The sequence below is a fragment of the Cucurbita maxima genome, unplaced genomic scaffold (assembly GCF_002738345.1).
Source record: "Cucurbita maxima cultivar Rimu unplaced genomic scaffold, Cmax_1.0 Cma_Scf00021, whole genome shotgun sequence".
NCBI classification, from domain to species: Eukaryota; Viridiplantae; Streptophyta; class Magnoliopsida; order Cucurbitales; family Cucurbitaceae; genus Cucurbita; species Cucurbita maxima.
In genome coordinates this window covers 3,087,480-3,102,892 of record NW_019272037.1, presented here as the reverse complement: position 1 = coordinate 3,102,892, position 15,413 = coordinate 3,087,480, and the positions used below count along the sequence as shown (strand labels likewise).

At 32.0% G+C, this 15,413-nt stretch overlaps 1 pseudogene; it reads right to left on the bottom strand.

The window, feature by feature from the left end:
• Positions 1 to 1,087: 1,087 nt before the first annotated feature.
• Positions 1,088 to 4,004, bottom strand: LOC111495844 (annotated as a pseudogene).
• Between the last annotated feature and the right edge of the window lie 11,409 nt (positions 4,005 to 15,413).

Genomic DNA, 15,413 nt, shown 5'->3' with positions numbered 1-15,413 from the left:
TTTTTTTTTTTTTTTTTTTTTTTTTTTTTTGTTAAAATGAGAGGAAAAAGAGAAAAAATAGAGAGAGATGTGGACAGAAGAAAAAAAAAAGTAATATTTTTTTAATAACATAAACCTAATATTTAAACTCATCCTTCAGGACTCTGTGCGAAAAAGATTTCATAAATACTTCTCAAAAGGTTAAAATTTAAACTGAAAATTGAGACCTCAGTCAAACAGTCACGTTTTTCGAAATTGCAAAACCCAAAGCATACAAGTTATCAATAATCATACAAAAACCTTTTAATTGCATCTATACTCACAGGTTTGACGTCATCTGGAAATTGAATGGACTGGGAACGTTTGCAAAGGTCTGACTGAAACCAGAAGCAAAATTAATGTACATTGTAGATTATAAACTAGCAGATAAAAAATAAGAAAACGGTTCAAAATGAAGATAAGATGAAGTACAAAGTAATTTTAGCATAGATACAAATCACAAATCACTATCTAGTATGAGATATGCTTGTTAGACGAACACGACTCTCCACAATGGTATGATATTGTCCACTTTGAGCTAGACGAACACGAATCTCCACAATGATATGATATTGTCCACTTTGAGCATAAACTCTCATGGCTTTGCTTTGGGCTTCTCCAAAAGGTCTCACACCAATGGAGAGTGTATTCTTAGATTATAAACTCATGACCATTCCCTAATTAACCAATGTGGTACAACACTTTCATCTAACACCTCCCCTTGAACAAAGTACGCCTCCCCTTAATCGAGGCTTGCCTCATTTGGAGTCTTAGTCATTTTTTAATGCCTTCGAGGAGGCTTGACTCATTTTTTCTTTTTGGAGTCCTTTGTTCGACATTCGAGAATTTGCCAATCTATTGACACGGCTAAGTTTAGGGCATAGCTCTGATACCATGTTAGACGAACACGACTCTCCACAATGGTATGATATTGTCCAATTTGAGCATAAGCTCTCATGGCTTTGCTTTGAGGCCTTTTGGGGAAGCCCAAAGCAAAGCCATGAGAGCTTATGCTCAAAGTGAACAATATCATACCATTGTGGAAAGTTGTGTTCGCCTAACAATGCTATGGGGCATAATTAGTCCAGGAACACCAGAAGCCACAATAGATAAATTAAAAGCAAAAGATTTGCGGCAAAGAATGATCAGAAAGGTTACAGAAAATCTGACCATATGAGATAGAGAGCTGTCGAATAGTAGTGAATATTGCGACTGTAATACTGGAGAACTCATAACTTGGGCGGCATACTATCATTCTGTAATATTTTGGTCATCGTCTCCTTCGACTGACTGCTTTTGTTTTTCCTGTTCCTCTACAAAAAAAATTGCACGAAAATAAAGTTCATATTGCAAGAAGGGTGCTCTAAGTTGTAACCACTATTAAAATTTGGGAGCTTCATATCATTTTCTACCATCTTATGATACACAATAATCACTCTTGTAACTTCCAATGCATACGGTAATGAGAGTAACCTACATCAACTTGAATACAACTATATGGGGCATCCTGATTCCTCCTAAAGATTGTAGTTTCTTAGGTTCAATAATTTCCTTTAAAGACGGGAAGGTTATAGTTTAAACTAGCCCTATTCTACTCCAATCTTCACAACTTCCCTCGATACCCAGAAATCCCCCAACTTTAACTACCCAGCAGGGATGACTGTTAAATGAAAAGATCCACAATTGATAGAGTTCAATTTTTTTTATAAGAAACTTGTGGAGGATTGTAAAATACATGAAATATATATATATATGGAACCACGAGATAGAACTAGCAGATAAAAACAATATTATATATATGCTAATTGACTAGAGATAGATATCTTTCCAGACAAACAAAGCGAATAAATTAAATTTTCCATATCCAATTACTATACCAAATGAAGCGAGTAAAAGAATGAACATAAAACAGAGACTTATGAAGTTCACAGAGCTTTAATTCAAAATTCCTACTCACCCAAAAGCTTATATAATGCTTTCTGAGTACGTCTTTCTAGCTTATCAAGCTTCTTCTGCACATCCCTTCTGAGATCCCAGTTTGGTTTCTTTGGAGCAATATTTACAAATGGATCCTACAAATTTCCAATGGAATGTAATTAATACAAAAGACCCCAAAAGTACAAGCAATGGTTAGTTTAAGAACATATAAAAGCAGAACTGAAAAAACTACCTCTTTTAATTGTGGAGGTTCAGTAGCGACAGGGTCCTCAAACTTCGGCAATACAGGTGGAACAAGCTTTCCCCCTGAAGCTCCTTATCATGAGGAACATAGTTTCAAAATTTCATACTAAGATTACTGAAAAAGGATAATTTATTAGTGAATCAAGAACTGAGAAGGAAAACGAGGCACATAAAAATCCAACAAAAAATGAGTTTGCCCGTATTTTGCACTCATTGCAAGAGGGAAAAGGTACTTAACTAGCATAGCATCTTTGTACGTCAACTTTTCAAATGAGTTGGCAATGATATCAAACTAAACATATATTTGGTGGACAAAAGAATGTCATTTATAGGAACACATTTTTCCCATGCAAGAGAGAAAATATGTTGAAACACTTTTGAAGGTAACCGTGAAAACATAACCCAAAAGATCTTTTTATGAATATATCTCAAAAGATAAATAAGCAGTCAAGCTGTATGTTGCCATCATCAGTGTTATCACATTATCATCATCTAAAAGTCTACCAGCCCAAACAATATTAAGATAGGGTAGAATTTAAAAATATTAAAAAAAAAATGAAGGAAATATCTTAGTGAATGGTAAGATACTTTTACAAGCATGCTTCGTATGCACCATGTTAACATAAACTTTACAGCTTGGTTCCTAATACTATTTTATCAAATATTTGGCTAGTCTTCTGTTCTATTTGGACCTTTTGTGGCCATTTATGACTCTAGTCTGCAAACAGAAAGATGCAGCTTATTGACGAAATGAGGACAACTTTTGACTGTGCAGCCTCGACAATGCACGGATACTATTGCCAAGCCTGTCATTTGTAATATGTTCCAAAACAAGTTTTAGAGAGCTTGGCACACTGGCTATAGCATGCAGTAATCATCTGTAACATGTCCCAAGCCAGATTATAGAGAACTTGGCTCACTGTGCAAGCATGTGATTCCAGTATGGACTCCCACCGCAAAGTGAAAGTACAAAAATGGGAGGCCAGAGGAAGAGGAAGAGAGAAATAGTTAAAATAGGATGGAAAGAGGTCAGACAACGAAAACAAAGATAGAAAGAAAGTGGTTGAAGGCATAGGAAGAAGGACATCATCGTTCCTAGTAGAAGGAGACAGACATTCAGGTCAGAGAGAGTAGCATGAAATCTATTCTTTTCACCTCCTCATCTCCTTTATAGCGCTACTTTCGATGAATTTTTTTTTTCCGCTGGAGTCTCAATTTCTAGGAGTTATGAGCAATTAATTTTTTTCTACGGGATGTAGCCTTAATGGATTGTTGTGCAACTTTCTCGATATTTTCATTCAAATCATTCATGTTTCAGTAGGTTAGAAGCTTCTAATCTATGAGAAGAATTATAGTTTAGCATCCTACATTTAGAGAAGATGTCATAGGCTAGATCTTTAGAAACACAATTAAATGAGAATAGAGTTGAACAGACTAGAGAGAGGATACTACAGACAGAGAAATCAAATTAAACTTACCTGAACGTTTCAGATGTGCTTAGAAACAAAGCGATCCATGAATAGAAGAATAACTTTCCAAAATTTGAGCAATACAATACAATCATTATTGATAGACTAACTCAGAGAAATCGAAAAACTGCCAGAAAAAATAAGTTCCAATACAAGTGAAGAAAAAGATACACTCACGTTTCTTCAGGATCTTCAGTAGCACCGTTCTCTTTATCCTCTCCTCCAGAGTTCTTCTCATCTGAAGCGGTTAACAATTCCTGAGCAGCTCTTAAGAGCTCTCAATCGCTCTTTACGTGCTGCAGCAACTTGTTTGACGGAGTCGTCTTCAGTAGCCATTGCCTACGTACAATATCAGATACGAAAATACCTCAATATCAGTTTCGATTGTTCTCGACAAATGATCTAAGACAATTCCACAATTAAATGCATTCGAAGGGATGAAGAATCACGAAAGGCAAATTAAAGAAAACGCAAGGTATTACAAGACATTTTCAAGTACACAGTCAGGTGTTTCATCTAACTAACCTATAAGATAGTCACAGATGACAAAAATTCATCAAAAGGAAGCGAAAAAAGAGTAGACAGCGGCGGAAACAACACAGAGAGGAAGAAGCAAGAGATGTAATTAACGATTTCTGCAGACGAAATTAACTTACAGAAAAACTCGAGAGGAAAGGCAATATTCTTCACAAACATTGTACTCGCAAGAATCGCTTCAAAGCTTCGAGCAATGGCGGGAGGAAAGCGAGTGTTTCGTCTTTGGCGGGAGGAAAGTGAGTGTTTCGTCTTTGGCGGGAGGTCGGGAGGAAAGTGAGTGTTTCGCCCTTGGCAGGAGGGCGGGAGGAAAGTGTGTGTTTCGTTCCTGCAAAAATGCCTTCTGATACGGCCCTCTCGGAATGAGCTATATATACCAGGCACGGTTTAGGCCATCAGAAATTTAATAATATATATACTTGGTTTGGTTTAGGCCCATCAGTAATTTAATAATATATATCCAAGTTTTAAGGTAAATAAAATGAAATTTAAAAATAGGTAAAAAATTGTTACCAGTATTGAAATAGTGCATGTTTATAAATAATTTTCGAATACCTAGACATAATTGGACATAATTCAAGTTTATCTAATATTTTGTATAATTCAATAGAATTTCAATTACCATATAAACTTTGTATTAATCTTCAAGTTTTATGTTAATTTAAAACCTGTTTTTTTTTTCAAAACAAAAAAATTAATTTTAACATCACTTCCAATTAATATTTTAGAATCAATTTCCATTTGAATTTCGATGGATTAATGAATATTTTATATTAAATAATATTACATTATTTTTTCTCAAACAAATACGAGTTTAAACAATAAATAAAGAACAAATAACTAATAAATTTGAGTTCACACAATCTTCTAATAATTCAAATCTAACTCTCCTACATTACATTTAATAATAATATTGGATCCTCAATCACAAAATACCTCAAATATTTATGTACCAGCTCAAGCCCACTCACCGTTAGTAGATATTGTGTTATTTGGATTTTTTATCAAAGTTTTTAAAACACCCTCACAAGATTCTTTTGTTCCCTACTCATGCTTTGCTTCCGGATACAATTAATGAATCACAGGCTTGAGAGGATGAGCTCTCAGCTTTGACAAATCCAGATTAGAATCAAGCTCCCCAACAATTTCAATTGAACATGTTCTTCTCCAGAAAATGATAAGGAGATGGTAGTTACATATTGTCGCCTCTGATTATATATAGACCCAAAACAAGTTGCTGAAAGCCTTACTGCAAACCAAGATTAGAATGGGTTAAAAAGTTGGAATTCGAAGGGCAAAGGCATAATGATGTTAAATCTCTTGAAAGTGAGATTCGAAATTCAAACGACATATATCACATGAAAACTTATCTGTTCACACATTTAAATTTAAAATCCATATGAAAATGGTAGTAGATGTAATATGAACTATGAACTGACAAACAAAAACTATAGAAATATACTATTTAAAGGGACAAAAATGTGATATAAAAATCTAAAAATCAAACTGGGGCATGCTTTTGAAGAGGAAATCTAACACAGCATGAGGGCAGAGTCTAGCAAATGAGGTAATATTTGGTATCCGTGAAAATATGCTTTCCTTATGGTGAAAACAATAATCAGCGAAGTATGAAATTTTTTTGTTTGAACAAACAGAATAGAAATGCATTAAAAGGAGAAGCAGAAGCAGATAACGCATTCAAAATACAAATGTCACAGAAATTATTCTAATAGGAAGTTCAAACACATTGATAAAATAGAGTGGATAAAAGACATCTTAGCTACATTGATGATTGTACAAACCATTTAATATTTGTTATTTTCTTATAAAATTTGCCTCAAATTATCTTCATTTTCGGATAGATAGAGCTTAAAATTTAATTAGAATGTATCTACGTAAGAAATTAGGGAAAAACAAAAAAAAAAAAAAAAAGATAATAATTTGTCTTAATTAGAAATTGATTAATTACTATAATAATTAGACTTTCTACCGTGGACATTCCTTTAAATATAAATTATATATTTTTAAAAGATAATCATTCATATAAAAATATTCAAATTTCTAAAGAAATATTATCGATTTATTGAATTCACAATCACATATGTTGTTGAGATTCAACTAAGACGGAAGCATTCTTTTAGTTTGAATGCAATGGAGTATAAGTAACAATTTTCTTGCATAGAAAGAAATTTGTAGCTCTAATTGTAAGCTCCATAAGTCGTTGTAAGCCTTGGTAACGAGACAACCAAGATGATGGTTCTGGTGCAGCGCTCTCAAATATTGATTCACAGGTTTGAAATATGACAATACGCAGAATGTGTAGCGTTAATCAAACTCTTGTCAAGGTAATGTAAAAAATTGTATAACGTCTCTTGAAGAAGGTCTATGCCCCATTCGTAGTAATTTTTGCAGGCTACGTAAGTCTCTGGAGTCATGTTGCTTAAATCTGACCTCTTTAGCTGCTCCACGATGTACTTATTACAATTAGAGGCATATGCAATGGAATGGTTTATGAAGATAATTAGGAGTCCTATGAAGTTTGGTTTCAAGTCTGCGCGAGGATCTGAAGCTACCACATCAAAGCAAAAATGTCATTCTTCTCCTTCGTACTTCTTACAAGTGTCTCTGATAAAATCATATGAGACTGTAATTTGATGTATTTGAGTAATGAGATACAAACCGCTCAAAAGAATAAAAAAATGATACTAGAGAGTTTTTTCACCATTATGTTGGTTTTTACTTTTTTTTTTCCTTTTCTTTTTCAGCTCCTCGTTTTTATAGATAATAAAGAACAAATTTGACTGTCTTTTTCAAAGATTGATTTGAATTAGATAATAATTAATTTTAGTTTTCAATTTTAAAATACTTGGATGATGAAGGACATTCTTTTAAATAGATAATAATTCATATGAGAATATCTAAATTTAGAAGAAAAAATATTATTGATTCATTGAATTCACAATCACATGTATGGTTGGGATTCAATGAAGACTTGAGCATTTTTTACTCAAATTAGCAAGGAAGAACATGCTTGCATTGTAAGAAATTTGCAGCTCCCAATGCAAGATCCAACATTGGATTTAAGCCTTTGCAACGAGACAACAAATATGGTGGATATGGTACGGAGATGCCAAATTCTAAGTCACACGCATAAAAAGCACCCGCTGCCAAATTTGTACTATCAACCATACTTGTGTTAGGGTCATTTAACAAATCTTGTAATGATGCTTTAAAATCATCTATGCCCTCTTTATACTTAGTATCGCATAATTTGAAAGCTTGACGAGACATGTTGCTTAAATCTGACCTCTTCAGCTGCTCCACGATGTACTTATGAGTATCAGAGGCATATGCAATGGAATGGTTTATGAAGATAGCCAGGAGTCCTGAGAAGTTTGATTTCAAGTCTGCACGAGGATCTGAAACTACCAAATCATAGCAAAAATTTTGTTCTACTTCTACATACTTCTTACATGCGTCTCTGACAAAATCATGTGAGGCTGCAGTTTGATGTATTTGGGAAACGAGACACAAACAACTCAAAAGAAATAAAAAAGGAATACAAGAGAGTTTTTTCACCATGGTATTCGTTTTTTTTTTTTTTTCCATTTCAACACTTTGTACTCATTTTTATAGGTAATAAAGAACAACTTTCCATGTCTTCTCCAAAGCTTGGTTTGGAAAGTTAATAATCACATTTCTAGGAAATGAAACCTCATCAATATTTTGAAACTGAATTTTGATTATTTTAGGTTTATTGTTTCATTCTAGTATAACTCACGTGATTTTTTTTATATATGGAAGGAAAATATTCAAATCTTTTTTATATGGAATGGAAAATATTTAAATTTTTTTTATATTGAAGAAAAGTATAAAAATCTTGATGGATGACATGTGTCTTAAGACTTTTAACACCGACATTGAAATATCTATCTGATAGTAAATAATTTTTTATTTTAAAATAATGAATCATATATATCCTACCAATTGTGTATATTTTAAATCAATATCACATCAAAATTAATTATTTGAAAAAAAAATCAAACTTAAATCCTTCCATATAATAGATTTAATTTTCTAATTCCTTCTAAAAATAACTGTTTTTCATTAAATTTATGGCTAATTTGATAAATATTTAAAACAAACCGAAAATGAAAAAAGAAAAGGAAGATAGATTGAGGTTAGTCTTCTCACCATTTTTTTTTTCTTAATTTTCGGCCAAAACATGAACTATTAGAAACATTTACTTGTTTATTTTTAAATGAGAATTAGTACGATTACATTGTACTGGTAGACATTTTTTTTTTTTTTTTTTTTTTATCACACCTTTGGTTGACCAATAACCTTAGGATTGTAAGGGTTAGTAATAGGGTGTAGATTCTAAAGCTTCCTGACTAAAAAGACTCGATGAGTCATAATAGATAAACCTCGATCCATAAGTCCGTTTTAAGCCACCTAACTGCGGTAGGAATTCAATAGACTTCCTCATCTCCCAGAAAAGGACCAAGGCGAAGTTTAAATTATGGATTACGTGATTAGGTGATCGATAGGTCTCCCTAGCAAAGCACGCATGAGAGAACTCAATTAAGTTTAGGGCACTACAACTAGTGCTGTTTACACGTGGACCTACAAATGTTTCCAGTAAACCTTGCACCCCAAGATCATGAGCAGTAAATCTACACTTGAGTGCCCCTAGAGATTTGGATTAGTCACGAGGAGCTATGTAACACCCCGAGCTCAACAGGTACAACTCACACTATTTTAGGCCTAGCACCCTCTTAACTTTTACGAGTTTCTAGATTTTATTGGAGGTCTAAGAGCGTGATTCTCAAATTGGTGTAGAAGGAAAAAAATGTTAGGGACACATCGAGGAGCTAAGATTTTTTTTTTTAAAATGGTGATTTACTGAAAAAAAATTTGGGTCGAAGTCGAATGGGGAAAAATTACCATTTTGCCCCCACACACCAACTTGAGGGGTCTGCACAGATCTGCAAGAAAAGAAAAGAAAAGGAGAGAGAGAAAGGAGGAGTTAGAGATTTTAAGGAGGAGGAGGGAAGGACTCTCGATCTCAGGTCTCCTACCAGATCTACTCAGAGGATCAAAAGGAGCGGTCTGAGCATTTGGATCGTTCGTTTCGGGCAATTAATGGGCAAGAACGCGAGGTAAGTCTACGACCTCGTTTGTTTCGCCATAGATCTATGAGTTTCGAATAATTTAGGTCTTAATAATCTAGTTGTAAGGATTCTGCCAATTTTTCGAAGGAATCGTAGCCATAATTGAATTGGAAAACGAAATCGATAATCGTCCAACCTCGGTAAGAAACTGAATATTTTCTAATTTTCGATCTCATTGTCAGTATCAAAAAATGCAAGAAAAATATATCTAGATAGTTGGACTTGAGATCTTGAATTCTCGTGAAGCAATCGAATTCGTTCGAGTTACGGATTGAAAGATAGAAAAATCCAAATTAAATAGGTTGGTGTGGAATTCGACTGGAATCTGTAAATGGGATGAACTCAGGCAATCGGCGACGAACACGTGGCGGCCGAACAGGAGGGAGACGCGTCCGGCAACAAGATGGACACGCGTACGACTGCGACCCAGAAACCCAAACCGGAAACCGAGCCACGGTCCAACCCGAAACCTACTGCCAGTCGCTGCACGCCACGTATCATGTCCTGAAAAATAGAAGGGTAAATCTGCGTCCACCGAGGTTCGAAGCGTGCCTCTGCCCGGGTTGTGCCGTTTAAAATGATGGGTTAAACATTTAGAGATGGGTTGGGCCGTTTTAAACATTGGGAAAAAAATAAAAAAGTAGATAACAAACCCTAACCTTTTAGTTTCTGCCGCCGCGAGAACGGAAGGAGACGACCCTTTGTCTGGTTCTTCAATCACTCCATCCTCTTTGCCGACAAACCTATGCCTCGTTTGGTAGTAATCACTCGTGTACATCAAGGTGTTCCTTGGCTCGGTCTCGTTAGTCCTCTCTTCCCAGAATAATGGTTGTGTTACTCTCTGCAGGTTTGTTCGTCTTTCTTTTGCTAGTCTCTGTCTCGCCGGCGTTTATGTCCGACGAGACAAAACCGTTCGTCTTCCACTCTTTTCTCTCTTTGTTTCGTAGTTTCTGTCTTTACAGGTGAGGTCTAAGGGTTCGTTGGAGGCTGACGTTTTTGAAGTCGCCGGAGTTTGGGTTACGGTCGCCGTAAAACTCGGTATTCTCCATCTCTGTGTTTGTTGTAAATTATTTGCTAAATTTCGTCTTCCACGCTCTTCTCTCTTCATTTCGTGGTTTCTGTCCTTACAGGTGAAATTCGTGGGAGGCAGTTTTCAAGTCGCCGGAGTACTCGCCGGAAAACTTCGGTATTCTCCATCTCTGTGTTTGTAACTTCTTTGCTAACTTTCGTCTTCCACTCTTTTCTCTCTTTATTTCGTGGTTTCTGTCGGTACAGGTGAGGCCTAAGGGTTTGGAGACTGACGTATACGAAGTCGCCGGAGTTTGGGTTACGCTCGCCGGAAAACTTTGGTATTATCCATCTTTTTCAATTTTTCTTTCTTCTCTGTCTGTCTTTGTCTCTTTTGTCTTATGAAAATGACATCTAACCTCTCATTTACAAAAGGTAGATGAGAGTGATGTTTAACTGATTGGGTTTACAAATTGAGTTGAGAGTGATGTTTAACTCCTTATTTACAAATGTGAATGGACAGTGACATATAACATTTTCTTTGCTATAAGGAGAAATACACATTATTTCCCCTCTTCCATTTTCCTCTCTTCTCTTTCCTATATAAGTGTAAATTGAAGTGAGTAAGAAACACACCTCAATCTGCACCTCTCAATCTGCTCTCAATCTGCTCTCAATCCTGCTCTCAATCCTGCTCTCAATCTCGCTCTCAATCTCGCTCGTTTAAGTTTCAATCTCTGCAACTCCATACGTCTTCAAAATGTCTAGCCTTTTCATCCTCTTCTTTATTACATTTTTCTGTACTACATCCTCCTGTAGTTGCATTTCTTATAATGCAACCGTCTCATTGGACGGGGAGGGAGCTTATTTAAGCATCGGTGCCGCTATAGCAGCGGCACTGAATAACAGTAACTCCAGGTTTAACATTCATGTTAAACCTGGAATGTATTTTGAATATATAAAAATCGAATCGTCGAAAACCTTCATTACATTGTGGGGTGACGATGCATCTACCACAACTACAGTGGGTAACCGAAGCCTGGCCACTGTGATTTAGAACATCAGATTCAGCCACCTTTGGTAAGCTAGTTATTGTCATTTTTTTTTACCACGTTTCTATGAATCTTTTAAAATTGTCTTAAAGAAAACATTATTAAATATATATATATATATATATATATATATATATTATTTTTCAGATTTTAGAGATAGAAAGGGTTAACCATTTTTTTAAATTAATGAATAATGACCTTATTTGCTTGAGTAAATATTAAAATTAGTGTCATGATTTGTCTGCAACGAGTATTATTGAATTGAAATTGATTATATCTCAAATAATTGTGTTAATTTGCTTTTAGAATGTCAGTACAATTATTTAATTACGTTTGTTTCTGTAATTTGTGTTTTAACAAATTTTTGACAAATTCAAAATTTTTAAAAATTAATTGTTATTAAATTTAAATATAATTTTTACATTAATATTATTGACCTTTTTTTTTTAATAAATTTATACTATTAAAATATCTAAATATATAAATTTTCACTTCAAATAATTCTTATTAAATATAAATATAATTTTTATATTTAATATTTTAATAAATTTATACCATTAAAATATGAAAATATATAAATTTTCTTACCCATATTTATAAGGTATAGACATTTTTTTCTTTCAATTTCTCTTTCAAAGGATTAGATACCAATTTTTTTTATTTTCATTGGGTTAGATATTAATTTTTTCTTTTTAAATTGGTTATATAATAAATTTTGTTATTTTTCATTTTCTTATATTATTTCAATTTATTAAAATTTGAATTTCTAATAATTATTATTCTTTGAACTTTGTAGTTGTAGGTGCAAACAACTTTATAGCTATTTCTATTGCATTTTCAAATTCGGCTGGAGCTGGACCTAAACACGGCCAAGCAGTCGCTCCTAACGAGTGATAATGTAAATTATATCGTATTTCACAAGTGTGTTTTTCTTGGATATCAAGACACACTTTTCATAAATGGAAAGAGGTTGTTTTTCAAAGATTGTGAAATCTACGGTATAGTAGTTTTCATATTTGAAAACGCTCGTGCTGTTTTTCAGGATTGTAGAATTTACGCCCGACTACTAAATAACACTGTTTCCGTGACTGCACAGTCCAAAGAGAACTCAAATGGTTTGAGTGGCTTTTCGTTTCAGAATTGGTGTAATGGCCTCTCTTGAACTTGGGCTAGCGAATACGATTGTATTTCTTGCCGTCCTTGGAGAGACTATTCCACTATGATTTTCATGGAATCTCTTGGTCAGATTCCATTACACTGCAATTCTGAAACGAAAAGCCACTCAAATCATTTGAGTGCTCTTTAGACTGTGCAGTCACAGTAACCGTGTTATTTAGTAGTCGGGTGTAAATTCTACAATCCTGAAAAACAGCACGAGCGTTTTCAAATATGAAATCTACTATACCGTAGATTTCACAATCTTTGAAAAACAACCTCTTTCCATTTATGAAAAGTGTGTCTTGATATCCAAGAAAAACACACTTGTGAAATACGATATAATTTACATTATCACTCGTTAGGAGCGACTGCTTGGCCGTGTTTAGGTCCAGCTCCAACCGAATTTGAAAATGTAATAGAAATAACTATAAAGTTGTTTGCACCTACCACTCCAAAGTTCAAAGAATAATAATTATTAGAAATTCAAATTTTAATAAATTGAAATTATATAAGAAAATGAAAATAACAAAATTTATTCTATAACCAATTTAAAAAGAAAAAATTAATATCTAACCCAATGAAAATAAAAAAAAAATGGTATCTAACCCTTTGAAAGGAAGAAATTGAAAGAAAAAAATGTATATACCTTATAAATTTGGGTAAGAAAATTTATATATTTTCATATTTTAATGGTATAAATTTATTAAAATGTTAAATATAAAAATTGTATTTATATTTAATAAGAATTATTTGAAGAGAAAGTTTATATATTTAGATATTTTAATAGTATAAATCTATTAAAAAAAGAGGGTCAAAATATTAAATGTAAAAATTATTTTTAAATTTAATAAAAATTAATTTTTAAAAATTTTGAATTTGTTAAAACACAAATTAAAAGTACAGAGTAATTATTACTGACATAAAAGCAAATTAAAATTAACACAATTATTTGACGTTTAATCAATTTCAATAAAAGCAAACAAATCATGACACTAATTTTAATATTTACTTAAACAAATAAGGTTATTATTCATTAATTATTTTAAAAAATAATTGAGACTTAGAAAGAGAACATTTAACTTCTAATTTAAAAAAAATGGTAAAACCCCTTTTTTATCTCTAAAATCTGAAAAATAATATATATATATATATATATTTAATAATGTTTTTTTTAAGACAATTTTAAAAGATTCACCTTTGTTTAAATAGATTGTAAGTGTATATATATACAGAGGAAGATTAGCAAGATTGTAGGGAGATGTTTTTCGCTAACCACCCAAGAAGACAAAGTAGAATTGAAAATTAAATAATATTTAAATATGTCGAGTTGCATCCAAATTCATCACGTCTAAGATTTTTTATTAAGTGATTTGAAGAGTTACATCATAGCAAAAATGTGAGTATGGAGCAATTAAATACGAAAAATCTTACCTAATATCAAATGCAATTATGTAAAATGTCAAAAATAACAGCAATTAATATGAAAAATCTGAAAAAATCTAAAATGGCCCCATTCATTAGTGAAAAAAATAGGTGAAAAAATCTAAAATGGCCCCATTCATTAGTGAAAAAAATAGGTTGGAATAAAATAAGATCAAATAATATCAAATGCAAGGTTCCTTCCTTATTTTGGAGCTAAAAAATTTAATATAATAGTTTTATTATTTTTGTTTTGTTTATATTATTTTATTATTTTTAATTTGGAATGCTATGGTACTAATTTTGTTATTTATTATAGATTCTGGATAAATAAAATTTAAAAAAAATTGATAACCCACAAAATATTTTTATAAAGATGGTATCGGAATAATTATAGATAAATAAAACTAAAAAAATTGATTATTTTCAGCATTTTGTTATTTTATTATTTTTGTTTTGTTTATATTATTTTATTATCAGTCTATTGTTAATTTATTATTTTTGTTTTATTTATATCATTTTATTATTTTTAATTTGTAATGCTACTGTACTATTTTTAAATATATTGTTTATGCAAATGTTATTTTGTTATTTTATTATTATTATTATTATTATATTATTTTGTTATTTATTATTTTTATCGAAGATTGTATTCGATTATAGTTTCTGGCTAAATAAAATTAAAAAAATGGATATTCCACCATCTATATTATCCCTCTCACGAGTGGGTTCTCAATTTTTTTCCCAAGTTAAAATTTATCGTTCAAGCCATATTGTTCAATTTAATATTGAATAATTTCTAAATTAGCAAAAAAAAAAAAAAAATCTTTTCATTTAATAATGTTTGCATTTAATACCAAATCCGTTCTAAATTAGTAAAAATCATTGCATTTAATATATTTAATACTATACTCCTTTCATGAATAGAAGGATTAAAATCGTTGGAGGAATGAGAGGCTAAGAAGTATAAATGAAGCCTAACATATTCAAATACTCATACTTCCATTATTAAATTTTAATAAATAATATTATTTTATATCAACCAACCATAGAATTTGATGAAATTAAATTATTATTTATTATTATTAAATAGAAGTTTCATTGAATTTACTCTTTGACCACGTGTATCAAAATTAAAATATACATTTTTATTTACTTTATTTTTGTTTTTTTATTATTATTAATTGTGTTAAAAAAATAATTTAATAAGTATGTGTAGTACAGTGTCGGAAGGGTGTAAGGTATCAGATTATTATAAGACTTAATAAGCATTTTCCCTTACTTGCCGCTGCTTTATAAACAATTATATATTATAAGTAAGAGGAATATGTAATTTATCTTATGTTAATATAATGTGATATTTAGAATTTTATTTGTTCAATTAAATGGGTACTTTAAAA